Source organism: Hoplias malabaricus, chromosome 7, assembly GCF_029633855.1.
Source record: "Hoplias malabaricus isolate fHopMal1 chromosome 7, fHopMal1.hap1, whole genome shotgun sequence".
NCBI classification, from domain to species: domain Eukaryota; kingdom Metazoa; phylum Chordata; class Actinopteri; order Characiformes; family Erythrinidae; genus Hoplias; species Hoplias malabaricus.
Window position 1 is genome coordinate 3,991,978 of NC_089806.1, and position 17,745 is coordinate 4,009,722.

Sequence of the window (17,745 nt, forward strand, 5' to 3'; positions counted from 1 at the left end):
ATCAGAACAGATGTGCAGGGAACTCATGATTTGCACGTGGTGGCAGGGTGGTTTAGAGATTAGCTTAAGGGGCGCGTAGCAGCAAAAGGAAAGATGGCGTGAGCTGAACGGCACCCTACTAGTATTTAAAAACGGCGCTGCCCCGTGTGAGGATCGAACTCACGACCTTCAGATTATGAGACTGACGCGCTACCTACTGCGCTAACGAGGCCACCAAGGAGCTGAGATTCTCCAAAGTCAGCCCGTTGTCAGTTGCCTGTCTCAGGTTTTCGCCAACGCCCGCATTTCAGGACTGTTCTTTACAGGTTCCACACTTTCTTTGCACCCTGACTTCACAAGCGCTAAAGTGCTTATCAACCACCAAACGCACAAAGCAAAAAGTGCGAGCCAGCCAGGAGTCGAACCTAGAATCTTCTGATCCGTAGTCAGACGCGTTATCCATTGCGCCACTGGCCCCTTGCTCTGGTCTCTCCGCGTGGCATTTGCTTTACGTAAGGGAGACAACGGCCACGCCTCACTTGGGGAGGGAGAAGCAGAGCGCCTCCTAAAACTTTGTCTGTACGTGACGTCCAAGCCGCGCTGCAAAAGCACCAACCCCGCTTCTGTACAGGCTCGGAACACTTCGCTCAAAGCTTAAGTCCATTCCCATACCAGGAGTCGAACCCGGGCCCCCTGGGTGAAAACCAGGAATCCTAACCGCTAGACCATATGGGAAGCTTGCACTGCCCTCGGCTGGCCACCATGACCAATTTGTTACCTTCTTCTTCTCCCGTCTCTCCCTGCTGTCCTCCTGAGGCCAACTGGAGCTTTGCACCCTTCATCCTGATGGAACAGGCGGATGCGAAAACTGCTTGAGTGCCTCTTGCCAGGCCCAGCGTCCAAGGAGTCCTAATCCTGCGCGTGGACAGAAAACATCCTTGAGCTCTCCGCTCCATAAGACAGGTGCATTTCCATTTGCAGCGCTGGCTGGCCCACTCTATGTCTGCAAGAGGGCTTTGGATGAAGGCCAGGCCTGCCAGCCGCACAAAAGAGCGGCTGCTGGTCCCGAAGGCGAGCACTACCCGCTCGCAGCGAGAGCCTGCCGTGACCCGGATTCGAACCGGGGTTGCTGCGGCCACAACGCAGAGTACTAACCACTATACGATCACGGCGCGCCACCGCTCAAGCCGCACCCGGCCTCCTCCCTTCCTTGGTGGAATGCTTCCCTGCTGACAAGAAGGCATTTCCTTGGCAAACAGACAGAACGCTCTTCCCTTCCCCTTTGTGGACTTGGCATTTCACATCAAACGGCAGCCATGACGGTGCGCCGTAACCATCTACCAAGACGCGAGTCTTCCGTGGCACTGGGAATTTACCGCCACCGCGGCTCGTATTCCAAATCAGAACAGATGTGCAGGGAACTCATGATTTGCACGTGGTGGCAGGGTGGTTTAGAGATTAGCTTAAGGGGCGCGTAGCAGCAAAAGGAAAGATGGCGTGAGCTGAACGGCACCCTACTAGTATTTAAAAACGGCGCTGCCCCGTGTGAGGATCGAACTCATGACCTTCAGATTATGAGACTGACGCGCTACCTACTGCGCTAACGAGGCCACCAAGGAGCTGAGATTCTCCAAAGTCAGCCCGTTGTCAGTTGCCTGTCTCAGGTTTTCGCCAACGCCCGCATTTCAGGACTGTTCTTTACAGGTTCCACACTTTCTTTGCACCCTGACTTCACAAGCGCTAAAGTGCTTATCAACCACCAAACGCACAAAGCAAAAAGTGCGAGCCAGCCAGGAGTCGAACCTAGAATCTTCTGATCCGTAGTCAGACGGATCCATTGCGCCACTGGCCCCTTGCTCTGGTCTCTCCGCGTGGCATTTGCTTTACGTAAGGGAGACAACGGCCACGCCTCACTTGGGGAGGGAGAAGCAGAGCGCCTCCTAAAACTTTGTCTGTACGCGACGTCCAAGCCGCGCTGTAAAAGCACCAACCCCGCTTCTGTACAGGCTCGGAACACTTCGCTCAAAGCTTAAGTCCATTCCCATACCGGGAGTCGAACCCGGGCCGCCTGGGTGAAAACCAGGAATCCTAACCGCTAGACCATATGGGAAGCTTGCACTGTCCTCGGCTGGCCACCATGACCAATTTGTTACCTTCTTCTTCTCCCGTCTCTCCCTGCTGTCCTCCTGAGGCCAACTGGAGCTTTGCACCCTTCATCCTGATGGAACAGGCGGATGCGAAAACTGCTTGAGTGCCTCTTGCCAGGCCCAGAGTCCAAGGAGTCCTAATCCTGCGCGTGGACAGAAAACATCCTTGAGCTCTCCGCTCCATAAGACAGGTGCATTTCCATTTGCAGCGCTGGCTGGCCCACTCTATGTCTGCAAGAGGGCTTTGGATGAAGGCCAGGCCTGCCAGCCGCACAAAAGAGCAGCTGCTGGTCCCGAAGGCGAGCACTACCCGCTCGCAGCGAGAGCCTGCCGTGACTCGGATTCGAACCGGGGTTGCTGCGGCCACAACGCAGAGTACTAACCACTATACGATCACGGCGCGCCACCGCTCAAGCCACACCCGGCCTCCTCCCTTCCTTGGTGGAATGCTTCCCTGCTGACAAGAAGGCATTTCCTTGGCAAACAGACAGAACGCTCTTCCCTTCCCCTTTGTGGACTTGGCATTTCACATCAAACGGCAGCCATGACGGTGCGCCGTAACCATCTACCAAGACGCGAGTCTTCCGTGGCACTGGGAATTTACCGCCACCGCGGCTCGTATTCCAAATCAGAACAGATGTGCAGGGAACTCATGATTTGCACGTGGTGGCAGGGTGGTTTAGAGATTAGCTTAAGGGGCGCGTAGCAGCAAAAGGAAAGATGGCGTGAGCTGAACGGCACCCTACTAGTATTTAAAAACGGCGCTGCCCCGTGTGAGGATCGAACTCACGACCTTCAGATTATGAGACTGACGCGCTACCTACTGCGCTAACGAGGCCACCAAGGAGCTGAGATTCTCCAAAGTCAGCCCGTTGTCAGTTGCCTGTCTCAGGTTTTCGCCAACGCCCGCATTTCAGGACTGTTCTTTACAGGTTCCACACTTTCTTTGCACCCTGACTTCACAAGCGCTAAAGTGCTTATCAACCACCAAACGCACAAAGCAAAAAGTGCGAGCCAGCCAGGAGTCGAACCTAGAATCTTCTGATCCGTAGTCAGACGCGTTATCCATTGCGCCACTGGCCCCTTGCTCTGGTCTCTCCGCGTGGCATTTGCTTTACGTAAGGGAGACAACGGCCACGCCTCACTTGGGGAGGGAGAAGCAGAGCGCCTCCTAAAACTTTGTCTGTACGTGACGTCCAAGCCGCGCTGCAAAAGCACCAACCCCGCTTCTGTACAGGCTCGGAACACTTCGCTCAAAGCTTAAGTCCATTCCCATACCAGGAGTCGAACCCGGGCCCCCTGGGTGAAAACCAGGAATCCTAACCGCTAGACCATATGGGAAGCTTGCACTGCCCTCGGCTGGCCACCATGACCAATTTGTTACCTTCTTCTTCTCCCGTCTCTCCCTGCTGTCCTCCTGAGGCCAACTGGAGCTTTGCACCCTTCATCCTGATGGAACAGGCGGATGCGATAACTGCTTGAGTGCCTCTTGCCAGGCCCAGCGTCCAAGGAGTCCTAATCCTGCGCGTGGACAGAAAACATCCTTGAGCTTTCCGCTCCATAAGACAGGTGCATTTCCATTTGCAGCGCTGGCTGGCCCACTCTATGTCTGCAAGAGGGCTTTGGATGAAGGCCAGGCCTGCCAGCCGCACAAAAGAGCGGCTGCTGGTCCCGAAGGCGAGCACTACCCGCTCGCAGCGAGAGCCTGCCGTGACCCGGATTCGAACCGGGGTTGCTGCGGCCACAACGCAGAGTACTAACCACTATACGATCACGGCGCGCCACCGCTCAAGCCGCACCTGGCCTCCTCCCTTCCTTGGTGGAATGCTTCCCTGCTGACAAGAAGGCATTTCCTTGGCAAACAGACAGAACGCTCTTCCCTTCCCCTTTGTGGACTTGGCATTTCACATCAAACGGCAGCCATGACGGTGCGCCGTAACCATCTACCAAGACGCGAGTCTTCCGTGGCACTGGGAATTTACCGCCACCGCGGCTCGTATTCCAAATCAGAACAGATGTGCAGGGAACTCATGATTTGCACGTGGTGGCAGGGTGGTTTAGAGATTAGCTTAAGGGGCGCGTAGCAGCAAAAGGAAAGATGGCGTGAGCTGAACGGCACCCTACTAGTATTTAAAAACGGCGCTGCCCCGTGTGAGGATCGAACTCACGACCTTCAGATTATGAGACTGACGCGCTACCTACTGCGCTAACGAGGCCACCAAGGAGCTGAGATTCTCCAAAGTCAGCCCGTTGTCAGTTGCCTGTCTCAGGTTTTCGCCAACGCCCGCATTTCAGGACTGTTCTTTACAGGTTCCACACTTTCTTTGCACCCTGACTTCACAAGCGCTAAAGTGCTTATCAACCACCAAACGCACAAAGCAAAAAGTGCGAGCCAGCCAGGAGTCGAACCTAGAATCTTCTGATCCGTAGTCAGACGCGTTATCCATTGCGCCACTGGCCCCTTGCTCTGGTCTCTCCGCGTGGCATTTGCTTTACGTAAGGGAGACAACGGCCACGCCTAACTTGGGGAGGGAGAAGCAGAGCGCCTCCTAAAACTTTGTCTGTACGTGACGTCCAAGCCGCGCTGCAAAAGCACCAACCCCGCTTCTGTACAGGCTCGGAACACTTCGCTCAAAGCTTAAGTCCATTCCCATACCAGGAGTCGAACCCGGGCCCCCTGGGTGAAAACCAGGAATCCTAACCGCTAGACCATATGGGAAGCTTGCACTGCCCTCGGCTGGCCACCATGACCAATTTGTTACCTTCTTCTTCTCCCGTCTCTCCCTGCTGTCCTCCTGAGGCCAACTGGAGCTTTGCACCCTTCATCCTGATGGAACAGGCGGATGCGATAACTGCTTGAGTGCCTCTTGCCAGGCCCAGCGTCCAAGGAGTCCTAATCCTGCGCGTGGACAGAAAACATCCTTGAGCTTTCCGCTCCATAAGACAGGTGCATTTCCATTTGCAGCGCTGGCTGGCCCACTCTATGTCTGCAAGAGGGCTTTGGATGAAGGCCAGGCCTGCCAGCCGCACAAAAGAGCGGCTGCTGGTCCCGAAGGCGAGCACTACCCGCTCGCAGCGAGAGCCTGCCGTGACCCGGATTCGAACCGGGGTTGCTGCGGCCACAACGCAGAGTACTAACCACTATACGATCACGGCGCGCCACCGCTCAAGCCGCACCTGGCCTCCTCCCTTCCTTGGTGGAATGCTTCCCTGCTGACAAGAAGGCATTTCCTTGGCAAACAGACAGAACGCTCTTCCCTTCCCCTTTGTGGACTTGGCATTTCACATCAAACGGCAGCCATGACGGTGCGCCGTAACCATCTACCAAGACGCGAGTCTTCCGTGGCACTGGGAATTTACCGCCACCGCGGCTCGTATTCCAAATCAGAACAGATGTGCAGGGAACTCATGATTTGCACGTGGTGGCAGGGTGGTTTAGAGATTAGCTTAAGGGGCGCGTAGCAGCAAAAGGAAAGATGGCGTGAGCTGAACGGCACCCTACTAGTATTTAAAAATGGCGCTGCCCCGTGTGAGGATCGAACTCACGACCTTCAGATTATGAGACTGACGCGCTACCTACTGCGCTAACGAGGCCACCAAGGAGCTGAGATTCTCCAAAGTCAGCCCGTTGTCAGTTGCCTGTCTCAGGTTTTCGCCAACGCCCGCATTTCAGGACTGTTCTTTACAGGTTCCACACTTTCTTTGCACCCTGACTTCACAAGCGCTAAAGTGCTTATCAACCACCAAACGCACAAAGCAAAAAGTGCGAGCCAGCCAGGAGTCGAACCTAGAATCTTCTGATCCGTAGTCAGACGGATCCATTGCGCCACTGGCCCCTTGCTCTGGTCTCTCCGCGTGGCATTTGCTTTACGTAAGGGAGACAACGGCCACGCCTCACTTGGGGAGGGAGAAGCAGAGCGCCTCCTAAAACTTTGTCTGTACGCGACGTCCAAGCCGCGCTGTAAAAGCACCAACCCCGCTTCTGTACAGGCTCGGAACACTTCGCTCAAAGCTTAAGTCCATTCCCATACCGGGAGTGGAACCCGGGCCGCCTGGGTGAAAACCAGGAATCCTAACCGCTAGACCATATGGGAAGCTTGCACTGTCCTCGGCTGGCCACCATGACCAATTTGTTACCTTCTTCTTCTCCCGTCTCTCCCTGCTGTCCTCCTGAGGCCAACTGGAGCTTTGCACCCTTCATCCTGATGGAACAGGCGGATGCGAAAACTGCTTGAGTGCCTCTTGCCAGGCCCAGCGTCCAAGGAGTCCTAATCCTGCGCGTGGACAGAAAACATCCTTGAGCTCTCCGCTCCATAAGACAGGTGCATTTCCATTTGCAGCGCTGGCTGGCCCACTCTATGTCTGCAAGAGGGCTTTGGATGAAGGCCAGGCCTGCCAGCCGCACAAAAGAGCGGCTGCTGGTCCCGAAGGCGAGCACTACCCGCTCGCAGCGAGAGCCTGCCGTGACCCGGATTCGAACCGGGGTTGCTGCGGCCACAACGCAGAGTACTAACCACTATACGATCACGGCGCGCCACCGCTCAAGCCGCACCCGGCCTCCTCCCTTCCTTGGTGGAATGCTTCCCTGCTGACAAGAAGGCATTTCCTTGGCAAACAGACAGAACGCTCTTCCCTTCCCCTTTGTGGACTTGGCATTTCACATCAAACGGCAGCCATGACGGTGCGCCGTAACCATCTACCAAGACGCGAGTCTTCCGTGGCACTGGGAATTTACCGCCACCGCGGCTCGTATTCCAAATCAGAACAGATGTGCAGGGAACTCATGATTTGCACGTGGTGGCAGGGTGGTTTAGAGATTAGCTTAAGGGGCGCGTAGCAGCAAAAGGAAAGATGGCGTGAGCTGAACGGCACCCTACTAGTATTTAAAAACGGCGCTGCCCCGTGTGAGGATCGAACTCATGACCTTCAGATTATGAGACTGACGCGCTACCTACTGCGCTAACGAGGCCACCAAGGAGCTGAGATTCTCCAAAGTCAGCCCGTTGTCAGTTGCCTGTCTCAGGTTTTCGCCAACGCCCGCATTTCAGGACTGTTCTTTACAGGTTCCACACTTTCTTTGCACCCTGACTTCACAAGCGCTAAAGTGCTTATCAACCACCAAACGCACAAAGCAAAAAGTGCGAGCCAGCCAGGAGTCGAACCTAGAATCTTCTGATCCGTAGTCAGACGGATCCATTGCGCCACTGGCCCCTTGCTCTGGTCTCTCCGCGTGGCATTTGCTTTACGTAAGGGAGACAACGGCCACGCCTCACTTGGGGAGGGAGAAGCAGAGCGCCTCCTAAAACTTTGTCTGTACGCGACGTCCAAGCCGCGCTGTAAAAGCACCAACCCCGCTTCTGTACAGGCTCGGAACACTTCGCTCAAAGCTTAAGTCCATTCCCATACCGGGAGTCGAACCCGGGCCGCCTGGGTGAAAACCAGGAATCCTAACCGCTAGACCATATGGGAAGCTTGCACTGTCCTCGGCTGGCCACCATGACCAATTTGTTACCTTCTTCTTCTCCCGTCTCTCCCTGCTGTCCTCCTGAGGCCAACTGGAGCTTTGCACCCTTCATCCTGATGGAACAGGCGGATGCGAAAACTGCTTGAGTGCCTCTTGCCAGGCCCAGAGTCCAAGGAGTCCTAATCCTGCGCGTGGACAGAAAACATCCTTGAGCTCTCCGCTCCATAAGACAGGTGCATTTCCATTTGCAGCGCTGGCTGGCCCACTCTATGTCTGCAAGAGGGCTTTGGATGAAGGCCAGGCCTGCCAGCCGCACAAAAGAGCAGCTGCTGGTCCCGAAGGCGAGCACTACCCGCTCGCAGCGAGAGCCTGCCGTGACTCGGATTCGAACCGGGGTTGCTGCGGCCACAACGCAGAGTACTAACCACTATACGATCACGGCGCGCCACCGCTCAAGCCACACCCGGCCTCCTCCCTTCCTTGGTGGAATGCTTCCCTGCTGACAAGAAGGCATTTCCTTGGCAAACAGACAGAACGCTCTTCCCTTCCCCTTTGTGGACTTGGCATTTCACATCAAACGGCAGCCATGACGGTGCGCCGTAACCATCTACCAAGACGCGAGTCTTCCGTGGCACTGGGAATTTACCGCCACCGCGGCTCGTATTCCAAATCAGAACAGATGTGCAGGGAACTCATGATTTGCACGTGGTGGCAGGGTGGTTTAGAGATTAGCTTAAGGGGCGCGTAGCAGCAAAAGGAAAGATGGCGTGAGCTGAACGGCACCCTACTAGTATTTAAAAACGGCGCTGCCCCGTGTGAGGATCGAACTCACGACCTTCAGATTATGAGACTGACGCGCTACCTACTGCGCTAACGAGGCCACCAAGGAGCTGAGATTCTCCAAAGTCAGCCCGTTGTCAGTTGCCTGTCTCAGGTTTTCGCCAACGCCCGCATTTCAGGACTGTTCTTTACAGGTTCCACACTTTCTTTGCACCCTGACTTCACAAGCGCTAAAGTGCTTATCAACCACCAAACGCACAAAGCAAAAAGTGCGAGCCAGCCAGGAGTCGAACCTAGAATCTTCTGATCCGTAGTCAGACGCGTTATCCATTGCGCCACTGGCCCCTTGCTCTGGTCTCTCCGCGTGGCATTTGCTTTACGTAAGGGAGACAACGGCCACGCCTCACTTGGGGAGGGAGAAGCAGAGCGCCTCCTAAAACTTTGTCTGTACGTGACGTCCAAGCCGCGCTGCAAAAGCACCAACCCCGCTTCTGTACAGGCTCGGAACACTTCGCTCAAAGCTTAAGTCCATTCCCATACCAGGAGTCGAACCCGGGCCCCCTGGGTGAAAACCAGGAATCCTAACCGCTAGACCATATGGGAAGCTTGCACTGCCCTCGGCTGGCCACCATGACCAATTTGTTACCTTCTTCTTCTCCCGTCTCTCCCTGCTGTCCTCCTGAGGCCAACTGGAGCTTTGCACCCTTCATCCTGATGGAACAGGCGGATGCGATAACTGCTTGAGTGCCTCTTGCCAGGCCCAGCGTCCAAGGAGTCCTAATCCTGCGCGTGGACAGAAAACATCCTTGAGCTTTCCGCTCCATAAGACAGGTGCATTTCCATTTGCAGCGCTGGCTGGCCCACTCTATGTCTGCAAGAGGGCTTTGGATGAAGGCCAGGCCTGCCAGCCGCACAAAAGAGCGGCTGCTGGTCCCGAAGGCGAGCACTACCCGCTCGCAGCGAGAGCCTGCCGTGACCCGGATTCGAACCGGGGTTGCTGCGGCCACAACGCAGAGTACTAACCACTATACGATCACGGCGCGCCACCGCTCAAGCCGCACCTGGCCTCCTCCCTTCCTTGGTGGAATGCTTCCCTGCTGACAAGAAGGCATTTCCTTGGCAAACAGACAGAACGCTCTTCCCTTCCCCTTTGTGGACTTGGCATTTCACATCAAACGGCAGCCATGACGGTGCGCCGTAACCATCTACCAAGACGCGAGTCTTCCGTGGCACTGGGAATTTACCGCCACCGCGGCTCGTATTCCAAATCAGAACAGATGTGCAGGGAACTCATGATTTGCACGTGGTGGCAGGGTGGTTTAGAGATTAGCTTAAGGGGCGCGTAGCAGCAAAAGGAAAGATGGCGTGAGCTGAACGGCACCCTACTAGTATTTAAAAACGGCGCTGCCCCGTGTGAGGATCGAACTCACGACCTTCAGATTATGAGACTGACGCGCTACCTACTGCGCTAACGAGGCCACCAAGGAGCTGAGATTCTCCAAAGTCAGCCCGTTGTCAGTTGCCTGTCTCAGGTTTTCGCCAACGCCCGCATTTCAGGACTGTTCTTTACAGGTTCCACACTTTCTTTGCACCCTGACTTCACAAGCGCTAAAGTGCTTATCAACCACCAAACGCACAAAGCAAAAAGTGCGAGCCAGCCAGGAGTCGAACCTAGAATCTTCTGATCCGTAGTCAGACGCGTTATCCATTGCGCCACTGGCCCCTTGCTCTGGTCTCTCCGCGTGGCATTTGCTTTACGTAAGGGAGACAACGGCCACGCCTCACTTGGGGAGGGAGAAGCAGAGCGCCTCCTAAAACTTTGTCTGTACGTGACGTCCAAGCCGCGCTGCAAAAGCACCAACCCCGCTTCTGTACAGGCTCGGAACACTTCGCTCAAAGCTTAAGTCCATTCCCATACCAGGAGTCGAACCCGGGCCGCCTGGGTGAAAACCAGGAATCCTAACCGCTAGACCATATGGGAAGCTTGCACTGCCCTCGGCTGGCCACCATGACCAATTTGTTACCTTCTTCTTCTCCCGTCTCTCCCTGCTGTCCTCCTGAGGCCAACTGGAGCTTTGCACCCTTCATCCTGATGGAACAGGCGGATGCGAAAACTGCTTGAGTGCCTCTTGCCAGGCCCAGCGTCCAAGGAGTCCTAATCCTGCGCGTGGACAGAAAACATCCTTGAGCTCTCCGCTCCATAAGACAGGTGCATTTCCATTTGCAGCGCTGGCTGGCCCACTCTATGTCTGCAAGAGGGCTTTGGATGAAGGCCAGGCCTGCCAGCCGCACAAAAGAGCGGCTGCTGGTCCCGAAGGCGAGCACTACCCGCTCGCAGCGAGAGCCTGCCGTGACCCGGATTCGAACCGGGGTTGCTGCGGCCACAACGCAGAGTACTAACCACTATACGATCACGGCGCGCCACCGCTCAAGCCGCACCTGGCCTCCTCCCTTCCTTGGTGGAATGCTTCCCTGCTGACAAGAAGGCATTTCCTTGGCAAACAGACAGAACGCTCTTCCCTTCCCCTTTGTGGACTTGGCATTTCACATCAAACGGCAGCCATGACGGTGCGCCGTAACCATCTACCAAGACGCGAGTCTTCCGTGGCACTGGGAATTTACCGCCACCGCGGCTCGTATTCCAAATCAGAACAGATGTGCAGGGAACTCATGATTTGCACGTGGTGGCAGGGTGGTTTAGAGATTAGCTTAAGGGGCGCGTAGCAGCAAAAGGAAAGATGGCGTGAGCTGAACGGCACCCTACTAGTATTTAAAAACGGCGCTGCCCCGTGTGAGGATCGAACTCACGACCTTCAGATTATGAGACTGACGCGCTACCTACTGCGCTAACGAGGCCACCAAGGAGCTGAGATTCTCCAAAGTCAGCCCGTTGTCAGTTGCCTGTCTCAGGTTTTCGCCAACGCCCGCATTTCAGGACTGTTCTTTACAGGTTCCACACTTTCTTTGCACCCTGACTTCACAAGCGCTAAAGTGCTTATCAACCACCAAACGCACAAAGCAAAAAGTGCGAGCCAGCCAGGAGTCGAACCTAGAATCTTCTGATCCGTAGTCAGACGCGTTATCCATTGCGCCACTGGCCCCTTGCTCTGGTCTCTCCGCGTGGCATTTGCTTTACGTAAGGGAGACAACGGCCACGCCTCACTTGGGGAGGGAGAAGCAGAGCGCCTCCTAAAACTTTGTCTGTACGTGACGTCCAAGCCGCGCTGCAAAAGCACCAACCCCGCTTCTGTACAGGCTCGGAACACTTCGCTCAAAGCTTAAGTCCATTCCCATACCAGGAGTCGAACCCGGGCCCCCTGGGTGAAAACCAGGAATCCTAACCGCTAGACCATATGGGAAGCTTGCACTGCCCTCGGCTGGCCACCATGACCAATTTGTTACCTTCTTCTTCTCCCGTCTCTCCCTGCTGTCCTCCTGAGGCCAACTGGAGCTTTGCACCCTTCATCCTGATGGAACAGGCGGATGCGATAACTGCTTGAGTGCCTCTTGCCAGGCCCAGCGTCCAAGGAGTCCTAATCCTGCGCGTGGACAGAAAACATCCTTGAGCTTTCCGCTCCATAAGACAGGTGCATTTCCATTTGCAGCGCTGGCTGGCCCACTCTATGTCTGCAAGAGGGCTTTGGATGAAGGCCAGGCCTGCCAGCCGCACAAAAGAGCGGCTGCTGGTCCCGAAGGCGAGCACTACCCGCTCGCAGCGAGAGCCTGCCGTGACCCGGATTCGAACCGGGGTTGCTGCGGCCACAACGCAGAGTACTAACCACTATACGATCACGGCGCGCCACCGCTCAAGCCGCACCTGGCCTCCTCCCTTCCTTGGTGGAATGCTTCCCTGCTGACAAGAAGGCATTTCCTTGGCAAACAGACAGAACGCTCTTCCCTTCCCCTTTGTGGACTTGGCATTTCACATCAAACGGCAGCCATGACGGTGCGCCGTAACCATCTACCAAGACGCGAGTCTTCCGTGGCACTGGGAATTTACCGCCACCGCGGCTCGTATTCCAAATCAGAACAGATGTGCAGGGAACTCATGATTTGCACGTGGTGGCAGGGTGGTTTAGAGATTAGCTTAAGGGGCGCGTAGCAGCAAAAGGAAAGATGGCGTGAGCTGAACGGCACCCTACTAGTATTTAAAAACGGCGCTGCCCCGTGTGAGGATCGAACTCACGACCTTCAGATTATGAGACTGACGCGCTACCTACTGCGCTAACGAGGCCACCAAGGAGCTGAGATTCTCCAAAGTCAGCCCGTTGTCAGTTGCCTGTCTCAGGTTTTCGCCAACGCCCGCATTTCAGGACTGTTCTTTACAGGTTCCACACTTTCTTTGCACCCTGACTTCACAAGCGCTAAAGTGCTTATCAACCACCAAACGCACAAAGCAAAAAGTGCGAGCCAGCCAGGAGTCGAACCTAGAATCTTCTGATCCGTAGTCAGACGCGTTATCCATTGCGCCACTGGCCCCTTGCTCTGGTCTCTCCGCGTGGCATTTGCTTTACGTAAGGGAGACAACGGCCACGCCTCACTTGGGGAGGGAGAAGCAGAGCGCCTCCTAAAACTTTGTCTGTACGTGACGTCCAAGCCGCGCTGCAAAAGCACCAACCCCGCTTCTGTACAGGCTCGGAACACTTCGCTCAAAGCTTAAGTCCATTCCCATACCAGGAGTCGAACCCGGGCCCCCTGGGTGAAAACCAGGAATCCTAACCGCTAGACCATATGGGAAGCTTGCACTGCCCTCGGCTGGCCACCATGACCAATTTGTTACCTTCTTCTTCTCCCGTCTCTCCCTGCTGTCCTCCTGAGGCCAACTGGAGCTTTGCACCCTTCATCCTGATGGAACAGGCGGATGCGATAACTGCTTGAGTGCCTCTTGCCAGGCCCAGCGTCCAAGGAGTCCTAATCCTGCGCGTGGACAGAAAACATCCTTGAGCTTTCCGCTCCATAAGACAGGTGCATTTCCATTTGCAGCGCTGGCTGGCCCACTCTATGTCTGCAAGAGGGCTTTGGATGAAGGCCAGGCCTGCCAGCCGCACAAAAGAGCGGCTGCTGGTCCCGAAGGCGAGCACTACCCGCTCGCAGCGAGAGCCTGCCGTGACCCGGATTCGAACCGGGGTTGCTGCGGCCACAACGCAGAGTACTAACCACTATACGATCACGGCGCGCCACCGCTCAAGCCGCACCTGGCCTCCTCCCTTCCTTGGTGGAATGCTTCCCTGCTGACAAGAAGGCATTTCCTTGGCAAACAGACAGAACGCTCTTCCCTTCCCCTTTGTGGACTTGGCATTTCACATCAAACGGCAGCCATGACGGTGCGCCGTAACCATCTACCAAGACGCGAGTCTTCCGTGGCACTGGGAATTTACCGCCACCGCGGCTCGTATTCCAAATCAGAACAGATGTGCAGGGAACTCATGATTTGCACGTGGTGGCAGGGTGGTTTAGAGATTAGCTTAAGGGGCGCGTAGCAGCAAAAGGAAAGATGGCGTGAGCTGAACGGCACCCTACTAGTATTTAAAAACGGCGCTGCCCCGTGTGAGGATCGAACTCACGACCTTCAGATTATGAGACTGACGCGCTACCTACTGCGCTAACGAGGCCACCAAGGAGCTGAGATTCTCCAAAGTCAGCCCGTTGTCAGTTGCCTGTCTCAGGTTTTCGCCAACGCCCGCATTTCAGGACTGTTCTTTACAGGTTCCACACTTTCTTTGCACCCTGACTTCACAAGCGCTAAAGTGCTTATCAACCACCAAACGCACAAAGCAAAAAGTGCGAGCCAGCCAGGAGTCGAACCTAGAATCTTCTGATCCGTAGTCAGACGCGTTATCCATTGCGCCACTGGCCCCTTGCTCTGGTCTCTCCGCGTGGCATTTGCTTTACGTAAGGGAGACAACGGCCACGCCTCACTTGGGGAGGGAGAAGCAGAGCGCCTCCTAAAACTTTGTCTGTACGTGACGTCCAAGCCGCGCTGCAAAAGCACCAACCCCGCTTCTGTACAGGCTCGGAACACTTCGCTCAAAGCTTAAGTCCATTCCCATACCAGGAGTCGAACCCGGGCCGCCTGGGTGAAAACCAGGAATCCTAACCGCTAGACCATATGGGAAGCTTGCACTGCCCTCGGCTGGCCACCATGACCAATTTGTTACCTTCTTCTTCTCCCGTCTCTCCCTGCTGTCCTCCTGAGGCCAACTGGAGCTTTGCACCCTTCATCCTGATGGAACAGGCGGATGCGAAAACTGCTTGAGTGCCTCTTGCCAGGCCCAGCGTCCAAGGAGTCCTAATCCTGCGCGTGGACAGAAAACATCCTTGAGCTCTCCGCTCCATAAGACAGGTGCATTTCCATTTGCAGCGCTGGCTGGCCCACTCTATGTCTGCAAGAGGGCTTTGGATGAAGGCCAGGCCTGCCAGCCGCACAAAAGAGCGGCTGCTGGTCCCGAAGGCGAGCACTACCCGCTCGCAGCGAGAGCCTGCCGTGACCCGGATTCGAACCGGGGTTGCTGCGGCCACAACGCAGAGTACTAACCACTATACGATCACGGCGCGCCACCGCTCAAGCCGCACCTGGCCTCCTCCCTTCCTTGGTGGAATGCTTCCCTGCTGACAAGAAGGCATTTCCTTGGCAAACAGACAGAACGCTCTTCCCTTCCCCTTTGTGGACTTGGCATTTCACATCAAACGGCAGCCATGACGGTGCGCCGTAACCATCTACCAAGACGCGAGTCTTCCGTGGCACTGGGAATTTACCGCCACCGCGGCTCGTATTCCAAATCAGAACAGATGTGCAGGGAACTCATGATTTGCACGTGGTGGCAGGGTGGTTTAGAGATTAGCTTAAGGGGCGCGTAGCAGCAAAAGGAAAGATGGCGTGAGCTGAACGGCACCCTACTAGTATTTAAAAACGGCGCTGCCCCGTGTGAGGATCGAACTCACGACCTTCAGATTATGAGACTGACGCGCTACCTACTGCGCTAACGAGGCCACCAAGGAGCTGAGATTCTCCAAAGTCAGCCCGTTGTCAGTTGCCTGTCTCAGGTTTTCGCCAACGCCCGCATTTCAGGACTGTTCTTTACAGGTTCCACACTTTCTTTGCACCCTGACTTCACAAGCGCTAAAGTGCTTATCAACCACCAAACGCACAAAGCAAAAAGTGCGAGCCAGCCAGGAGTCGAACCTAGAATCTTCTGATCCGTAGTCAGACGCGTTATCCATTGCGCCACTGGCCCCTTGCTCTGGTCTCTCCGCGTGGCATTTGCTTTACGTAAGGGAGACAACGGCCACGCCTCACTTGGGGAGGGAGAAGCAGAGCGCCTCCTAAAACTTTGTCTGTACGTGACGTCCAAGCCGCGCTGCAAAAGCACCAACCCCGCTTCTGTACAGGCTCGGAACACTTCGCTCAAAGCTTAAGTCCATTCCCATACCAGGAGTCGAACCCGGGCCCCCTGGGTGAAAACCAGGAATCCTAACCGCTAGACCATATGGGAAGCTTGCACTGCCCTCGGCTGGCCACCATGACCAATTTGTTACCTTCTTCTTCTCCCGTCTCTCCCTGCTGTCCTCCTGAGGCCAACTGGAGCTTTGCACCCTTCATCCTGATGGAACAGGCGGATGCGATAACTGCTTGAGTGCCTCTTGCCAGGCCCAGCGTCCAAGGAGTCCTAATCCTGCGCGTGGACAGAAAACATCCTTGAGCTTTCCGCTCCATAAGACAGGTGCATTTCCATTTGCAGCGCTGGCTGGCCCACTCTATGTCTGCAAGAGGGCTTTGGATGAAGGCCAGGCCTGCCAGCCGCACAAAAGAGCGGCTGCTGGTCCCGAAGGCGAGCACTACCCGCTCGCAGCGAGAGCCTGCCGTGACCCGGATTCGAACCGGGGTTGCTGCGGCCACAACGCAGAGTACTAACCACTATACGATCACGGCGCGCCACCGCTCAAGCCGCACCTGGCCTCCTCCCTTCCTTGGTGGAATGCTTCCCTGCTGACAAGAAGGCATTTCCTTGGCAAACAGACAGAACGCTCTTCCCTTCCCCTTTGTGGACTTGGCATTTCACATCAAACGGCAGCCATGACGGTGCGCCGTAACCATCTACCAAGACGCGAGTCTTCCGTGGCACTGGGAATTTACCGCCACCGCGGCTCGTATTCCAAATCAGAACAGATGTGCAGGGAACTCATGATTTGCACGTGGTGGCAGGGTGGTTTAGAGATTAGCTTAAGGGGCGCGTAGCAGCAAAAGGAAAGATGGCGTGAGCTGAACGGCACCCTACTAGTATTTAAAAACGGCGCTGCCCCGTGTGAGGATCGAACTCACGACCTTCAGATTATGAGACTGACGCGCTACCTACTGCGCTAACGAGGCCACCAAGGAGCTGAGATTCTCCAAAGTCAGCCCGTTGTCAGTTGCCTGTCTCAGGTTTTCGCCAACGCCCGCATTTCAGGACTGTTCTTTACAGGTTCCACACTTTCTTTGCACCCTGACTTCACAAGCGCTAAAGTGCTTATCAACCACCAAACGCACAAAGCAAAAAGTGCGAGCCAGCCAGGAGTCGAACCTAGAATCTTCTGATCCGTAGTCAGACGCGTTATCCATTGCGCCACTGGCCCCTTGCTCTGGTCTCTCCGCGTGGCATTTGCTTTACGTAAGGGAGACAACGGCCACGCCTCACTTGGGGAGGGAGAAGCAGAGCGCCTCCTAAAACTTTGTCTGTACGTGACGTCCAAGCCGCGCTGCAAAAGCACCAACCCCGCTTCTGTACAGGCTCGGAACACTTCGCTCAAAGCTTAAGTCCATTCCCATACCAGGAGTCGAACCCGGGCCGCCTGGGTGAAAACCAGGAATCCTAACCGCTAGACCATATGGGAAGCTTGCACTGCCCTCGGCTGGCCACCATGACCAATTTGTTACCTTCTTCTTCTCCCGTCTCTCCCTGCTGTCCTCCTGAGGCCAACTGGAGCTTTGCACCCTTCATCCTGATGGAACAGGCGGATGCGAAAACTGCTTGAGTGCCTCTTGCCAGGCCCAGCGTCCAAGGAGTCCTAATCCTGCGCGTGGACAGAAAACATCCTTGAGCTCTCCGCTCCATAAGACAGGTGCATTTCCATTTGCAGCGCTGGCTGGCCCACTCTATGTCTGCAAGAGGGCTTTGGATGAAGGCCAGGCCTGCCAGCCGCACAAAAGAGCGGCTGCTGGTCCCGAAGGCGAGCACTACCCGCTCGCAGCGAGAGCCTGCCGTGACCCGGATTCGAACCGGGGTTGCTGCGGCCACAACGCAGAGTACTAACCACTATACGATCACGGCGCGCCACCGCTCAAGCCGCACCTGGCCTCCTCCCTTCCTTGGTGGAATGCTTCCCTGCTGACAAGAA

At 55.7% G+C, this 17,745-nt stretch overlaps 47 non-coding genes across 47 annotated transcripts; all 47 read right to left on the reverse strand.

The window, feature by feature from the left end:
* Positions 1-138: 138 nt before the first annotated feature.
* Positions 139-211, reverse strand: trnam-cau (transfer RNA methionine (anticodon CAU)). Its single transcript has one exon. It is a non-coding gene; the product is annotated as a tRNA-Met (tRNA).
* Positions 212-383: 172 nt separating this feature from the next.
* Positions 384-456, reverse strand: trnar-acg (transfer RNA arginine (anticodon ACG)). Its single transcript has one exon. It is a non-coding gene; the product is annotated as a tRNA-Arg (tRNA).
* A 186-nt stretch (positions 457-642) lies between these two features.
* On the reverse strand, positions 643-714 carry trnae-uuc (transfer RNA glutamic acid (anticodon UUC)). Its single transcript has one exon. It is a non-coding gene; the product is annotated as a tRNA-Glu (tRNA).
* A 365-nt stretch (positions 715-1,079) lies between these two features.
* On the reverse strand, positions 1,080-1,151 carry trnah-gug (transfer RNA histidin (anticodon GUG)). Its single transcript has one exon. It is a non-coding gene; the product is annotated as a tRNA-His (tRNA).
* A 365-nt stretch (positions 1,152-1,516) lies between these two features.
* trnam-cau (transfer RNA methionine (anticodon CAU)) lies at positions 1,517-1,589 on the reverse strand. The gene has a single exon. It is a non-coding gene; the product is annotated as a tRNA-Met (tRNA).
* A 428-nt stretch (positions 1,590-2,017) lies between these two features.
* trnae-uuc (transfer RNA glutamic acid (anticodon UUC)) lies at positions 2,018-2,089 on the reverse strand. The gene has a single exon. It is a non-coding gene; the product is annotated as a tRNA-Glu (tRNA).
* Positions 2,090-2,891: 802 nt separating this feature from the next.
* Positions 2,892-2,964, reverse strand: trnam-cau (transfer RNA methionine (anticodon CAU)). Its single transcript has one exon. It is a non-coding gene; the product is annotated as a tRNA-Met (tRNA).
* Positions 2,965-3,136: 172 nt separating this feature from the next.
* On the reverse strand, positions 3,137-3,209 carry trnar-acg (transfer RNA arginine (anticodon ACG)). The gene has a single exon. It is a non-coding gene; the product is annotated as a tRNA-Arg (tRNA).
* Positions 3,210-3,395: 186 nt separating this feature from the next.
* On the reverse strand, positions 3,396-3,467 carry trnae-uuc (transfer RNA glutamic acid (anticodon UUC)). Its single transcript has one exon. It is a non-coding gene; the product is annotated as a tRNA-Glu (tRNA).
* A 365-nt stretch (positions 3,468-3,832) lies between these two features.
* Positions 3,833-3,904, reverse strand: trnah-gug (transfer RNA histidin (anticodon GUG)). The gene has a single exon. It is a non-coding gene; the product is annotated as a tRNA-His (tRNA).
* A 365-nt stretch (positions 3,905-4,269) lies between these two features.
* On the reverse strand, positions 4,270-4,342 carry trnam-cau (transfer RNA methionine (anticodon CAU)). The gene has a single exon. It is a non-coding gene; the product is annotated as a tRNA-Met (tRNA).
* Positions 4,343-4,514: 172 nt separating this feature from the next.
* On the reverse strand, positions 4,515-4,587 carry trnar-acg (transfer RNA arginine (anticodon ACG)). The gene has a single exon. It is a non-coding gene; the product is annotated as a tRNA-Arg (tRNA).
* Positions 4,588-4,773: 186 nt separating this feature from the next.
* trnae-uuc (transfer RNA glutamic acid (anticodon UUC)) lies at positions 4,774-4,845 on the reverse strand. Its single transcript has one exon. It is a non-coding gene; the product is annotated as a tRNA-Glu (tRNA).
* A 365-nt stretch (positions 4,846-5,210) lies between these two features.
* trnah-gug (transfer RNA histidin (anticodon GUG)) lies at positions 5,211-5,282 on the reverse strand. Its single transcript has one exon. It is a non-coding gene; the product is annotated as a tRNA-His (tRNA).
* A 365-nt stretch (positions 5,283-5,647) lies between these two features.
* On the reverse strand, positions 5,648-5,720 carry trnam-cau (transfer RNA methionine (anticodon CAU)). Its single transcript has one exon. It is a non-coding gene; the product is annotated as a tRNA-Met (tRNA).
* A 428-nt stretch (positions 5,721-6,148) lies between these two features.
* Positions 6,149-6,220, reverse strand: trnae-uuc (transfer RNA glutamic acid (anticodon UUC)). Its single transcript has one exon. It is a non-coding gene; the product is annotated as a tRNA-Glu (tRNA).
* A 365-nt stretch (positions 6,221-6,585) lies between these two features.
* On the reverse strand, positions 6,586-6,657 carry trnah-gug (transfer RNA histidin (anticodon GUG)). The gene has a single exon. It is a non-coding gene; the product is annotated as a tRNA-His (tRNA).
* Positions 6,658-7,022: 365 nt separating this feature from the next.
* trnam-cau (transfer RNA methionine (anticodon CAU)) lies at positions 7,023-7,095 on the reverse strand. Its single transcript has one exon. It is a non-coding gene; the product is annotated as a tRNA-Met (tRNA).
* Positions 7,096-7,523: 428 nt separating this feature from the next.
* On the reverse strand, positions 7,524-7,595 carry trnae-uuc (transfer RNA glutamic acid (anticodon UUC)). Its single transcript has one exon. It is a non-coding gene; the product is annotated as a tRNA-Glu (tRNA).
* Positions 7,596-8,397: 802 nt separating this feature from the next.
* trnam-cau (transfer RNA methionine (anticodon CAU)) lies at positions 8,398-8,470 on the reverse strand. Its single transcript has one exon. It is a non-coding gene; the product is annotated as a tRNA-Met (tRNA).
* Positions 8,471-8,642: 172 nt separating this feature from the next.
* On the reverse strand, positions 8,643-8,715 carry trnar-acg (transfer RNA arginine (anticodon ACG)). Its single transcript has one exon. It is a non-coding gene; the product is annotated as a tRNA-Arg (tRNA).
* A 186-nt stretch (positions 8,716-8,901) lies between these two features.
* trnae-uuc (transfer RNA glutamic acid (anticodon UUC)) lies at positions 8,902-8,973 on the reverse strand. Its single transcript has one exon. It is a non-coding gene; the product is annotated as a tRNA-Glu (tRNA).
* Positions 8,974-9,338: 365 nt separating this feature from the next.
* On the reverse strand, positions 9,339-9,410 carry trnah-gug (transfer RNA histidin (anticodon GUG)). The gene has a single exon. It is a non-coding gene; the product is annotated as a tRNA-His (tRNA).
* Positions 9,411-9,775: 365 nt separating this feature from the next.
* On the reverse strand, positions 9,776-9,848 carry trnam-cau (transfer RNA methionine (anticodon CAU)). The gene has a single exon. It is a non-coding gene; the product is annotated as a tRNA-Met (tRNA).
* A 172-nt stretch (positions 9,849-10,020) lies between these two features.
* trnar-acg (transfer RNA arginine (anticodon ACG)) lies at positions 10,021-10,093 on the reverse strand. The gene has a single exon. It is a non-coding gene; the product is annotated as a tRNA-Arg (tRNA).
* A 186-nt stretch (positions 10,094-10,279) lies between these two features.
* trnae-uuc (transfer RNA glutamic acid (anticodon UUC)) lies at positions 10,280-10,351 on the reverse strand. Its single transcript has one exon. It is a non-coding gene; the product is annotated as a tRNA-Glu (tRNA).
* Positions 10,352-10,716: 365 nt separating this feature from the next.
* trnah-gug (transfer RNA histidin (anticodon GUG)) lies at positions 10,717-10,788 on the reverse strand. The gene has a single exon. It is a non-coding gene; the product is annotated as a tRNA-His (tRNA).
* A 365-nt stretch (positions 10,789-11,153) lies between these two features.
* On the reverse strand, positions 11,154-11,226 carry trnam-cau (transfer RNA methionine (anticodon CAU)). Its single transcript has one exon. It is a non-coding gene; the product is annotated as a tRNA-Met (tRNA).
* A 172-nt stretch (positions 11,227-11,398) lies between these two features.
* On the reverse strand, positions 11,399-11,471 carry trnar-acg (transfer RNA arginine (anticodon ACG)). Its single transcript has one exon. It is a non-coding gene; the product is annotated as a tRNA-Arg (tRNA).
* Positions 11,472-11,657: 186 nt separating this feature from the next.
* Positions 11,658-11,729, reverse strand: trnae-uuc (transfer RNA glutamic acid (anticodon UUC)). The gene has a single exon. It is a non-coding gene; the product is annotated as a tRNA-Glu (tRNA).
* A 365-nt stretch (positions 11,730-12,094) lies between these two features.
* trnah-gug (transfer RNA histidin (anticodon GUG)) lies at positions 12,095-12,166 on the reverse strand. The gene has a single exon. It is a non-coding gene; the product is annotated as a tRNA-His (tRNA).
* A 365-nt stretch (positions 12,167-12,531) lies between these two features.
* Positions 12,532-12,604, reverse strand: trnam-cau (transfer RNA methionine (anticodon CAU)). Its single transcript has one exon. It is a non-coding gene; the product is annotated as a tRNA-Met (tRNA).
* Positions 12,605-12,776: 172 nt separating this feature from the next.
* On the reverse strand, positions 12,777-12,849 carry trnar-acg (transfer RNA arginine (anticodon ACG)). Its single transcript has one exon. It is a non-coding gene; the product is annotated as a tRNA-Arg (tRNA).
* A 186-nt stretch (positions 12,850-13,035) lies between these two features.
* Positions 13,036-13,107, reverse strand: trnae-uuc (transfer RNA glutamic acid (anticodon UUC)). The gene has a single exon. It is a non-coding gene; the product is annotated as a tRNA-Glu (tRNA).
* Positions 13,108-13,472: 365 nt separating this feature from the next.
* trnah-gug (transfer RNA histidin (anticodon GUG)) lies at positions 13,473-13,544 on the reverse strand. The gene has a single exon. It is a non-coding gene; the product is annotated as a tRNA-His (tRNA).
* Positions 13,545-13,909: 365 nt separating this feature from the next.
* Positions 13,910-13,982, reverse strand: trnam-cau (transfer RNA methionine (anticodon CAU)). Its single transcript has one exon. It is a non-coding gene; the product is annotated as a tRNA-Met (tRNA).
* Positions 13,983-14,154: 172 nt separating this feature from the next.
* On the reverse strand, positions 14,155-14,227 carry trnar-acg (transfer RNA arginine (anticodon ACG)). Its single transcript has one exon. It is a non-coding gene; the product is annotated as a tRNA-Arg (tRNA).
* Positions 14,228-14,413: 186 nt separating this feature from the next.
* On the reverse strand, positions 14,414-14,485 carry trnae-uuc (transfer RNA glutamic acid (anticodon UUC)). The gene has a single exon. It is a non-coding gene; the product is annotated as a tRNA-Glu (tRNA).
* A 365-nt stretch (positions 14,486-14,850) lies between these two features.
* On the reverse strand, positions 14,851-14,922 carry trnah-gug (transfer RNA histidin (anticodon GUG)). Its single transcript has one exon. It is a non-coding gene; the product is annotated as a tRNA-His (tRNA).
* Positions 14,923-15,287: 365 nt separating this feature from the next.
* trnam-cau (transfer RNA methionine (anticodon CAU)) lies at positions 15,288-15,360 on the reverse strand. The gene has a single exon. It is a non-coding gene; the product is annotated as a tRNA-Met (tRNA).
* A 172-nt stretch (positions 15,361-15,532) lies between these two features.
* Positions 15,533-15,605, reverse strand: trnar-acg (transfer RNA arginine (anticodon ACG)). Its single transcript has one exon. It is a non-coding gene; the product is annotated as a tRNA-Arg (tRNA).
* Positions 15,606-15,791: 186 nt separating this feature from the next.
* Positions 15,792-15,863, reverse strand: trnae-uuc (transfer RNA glutamic acid (anticodon UUC)). Its single transcript has one exon. It is a non-coding gene; the product is annotated as a tRNA-Glu (tRNA).
* A 365-nt stretch (positions 15,864-16,228) lies between these two features.
* On the reverse strand, positions 16,229-16,300 carry trnah-gug (transfer RNA histidin (anticodon GUG)). The gene has a single exon. It is a non-coding gene; the product is annotated as a tRNA-His (tRNA).
* Positions 16,301-16,665: 365 nt separating this feature from the next.
* On the reverse strand, positions 16,666-16,738 carry trnam-cau (transfer RNA methionine (anticodon CAU)). The gene has a single exon. It is a non-coding gene; the product is annotated as a tRNA-Met (tRNA).
* A 172-nt stretch (positions 16,739-16,910) lies between these two features.
* On the reverse strand, positions 16,911-16,983 carry trnar-acg (transfer RNA arginine (anticodon ACG)). Its single transcript has one exon. It is a non-coding gene; the product is annotated as a tRNA-Arg (tRNA).
* A 186-nt stretch (positions 16,984-17,169) lies between these two features.
* trnae-uuc (transfer RNA glutamic acid (anticodon UUC)) lies at positions 17,170-17,241 on the reverse strand. Its single transcript has one exon. It is a non-coding gene; the product is annotated as a tRNA-Glu (tRNA).
* Positions 17,242-17,606: 365 nt separating this feature from the next.
* Positions 17,607-17,678, reverse strand: trnah-gug (transfer RNA histidin (anticodon GUG)). Its single transcript has one exon. It is a non-coding gene; the product is annotated as a tRNA-His (tRNA).
* Positions 17,679-17,745: the final 67 nt, after the last annotated feature.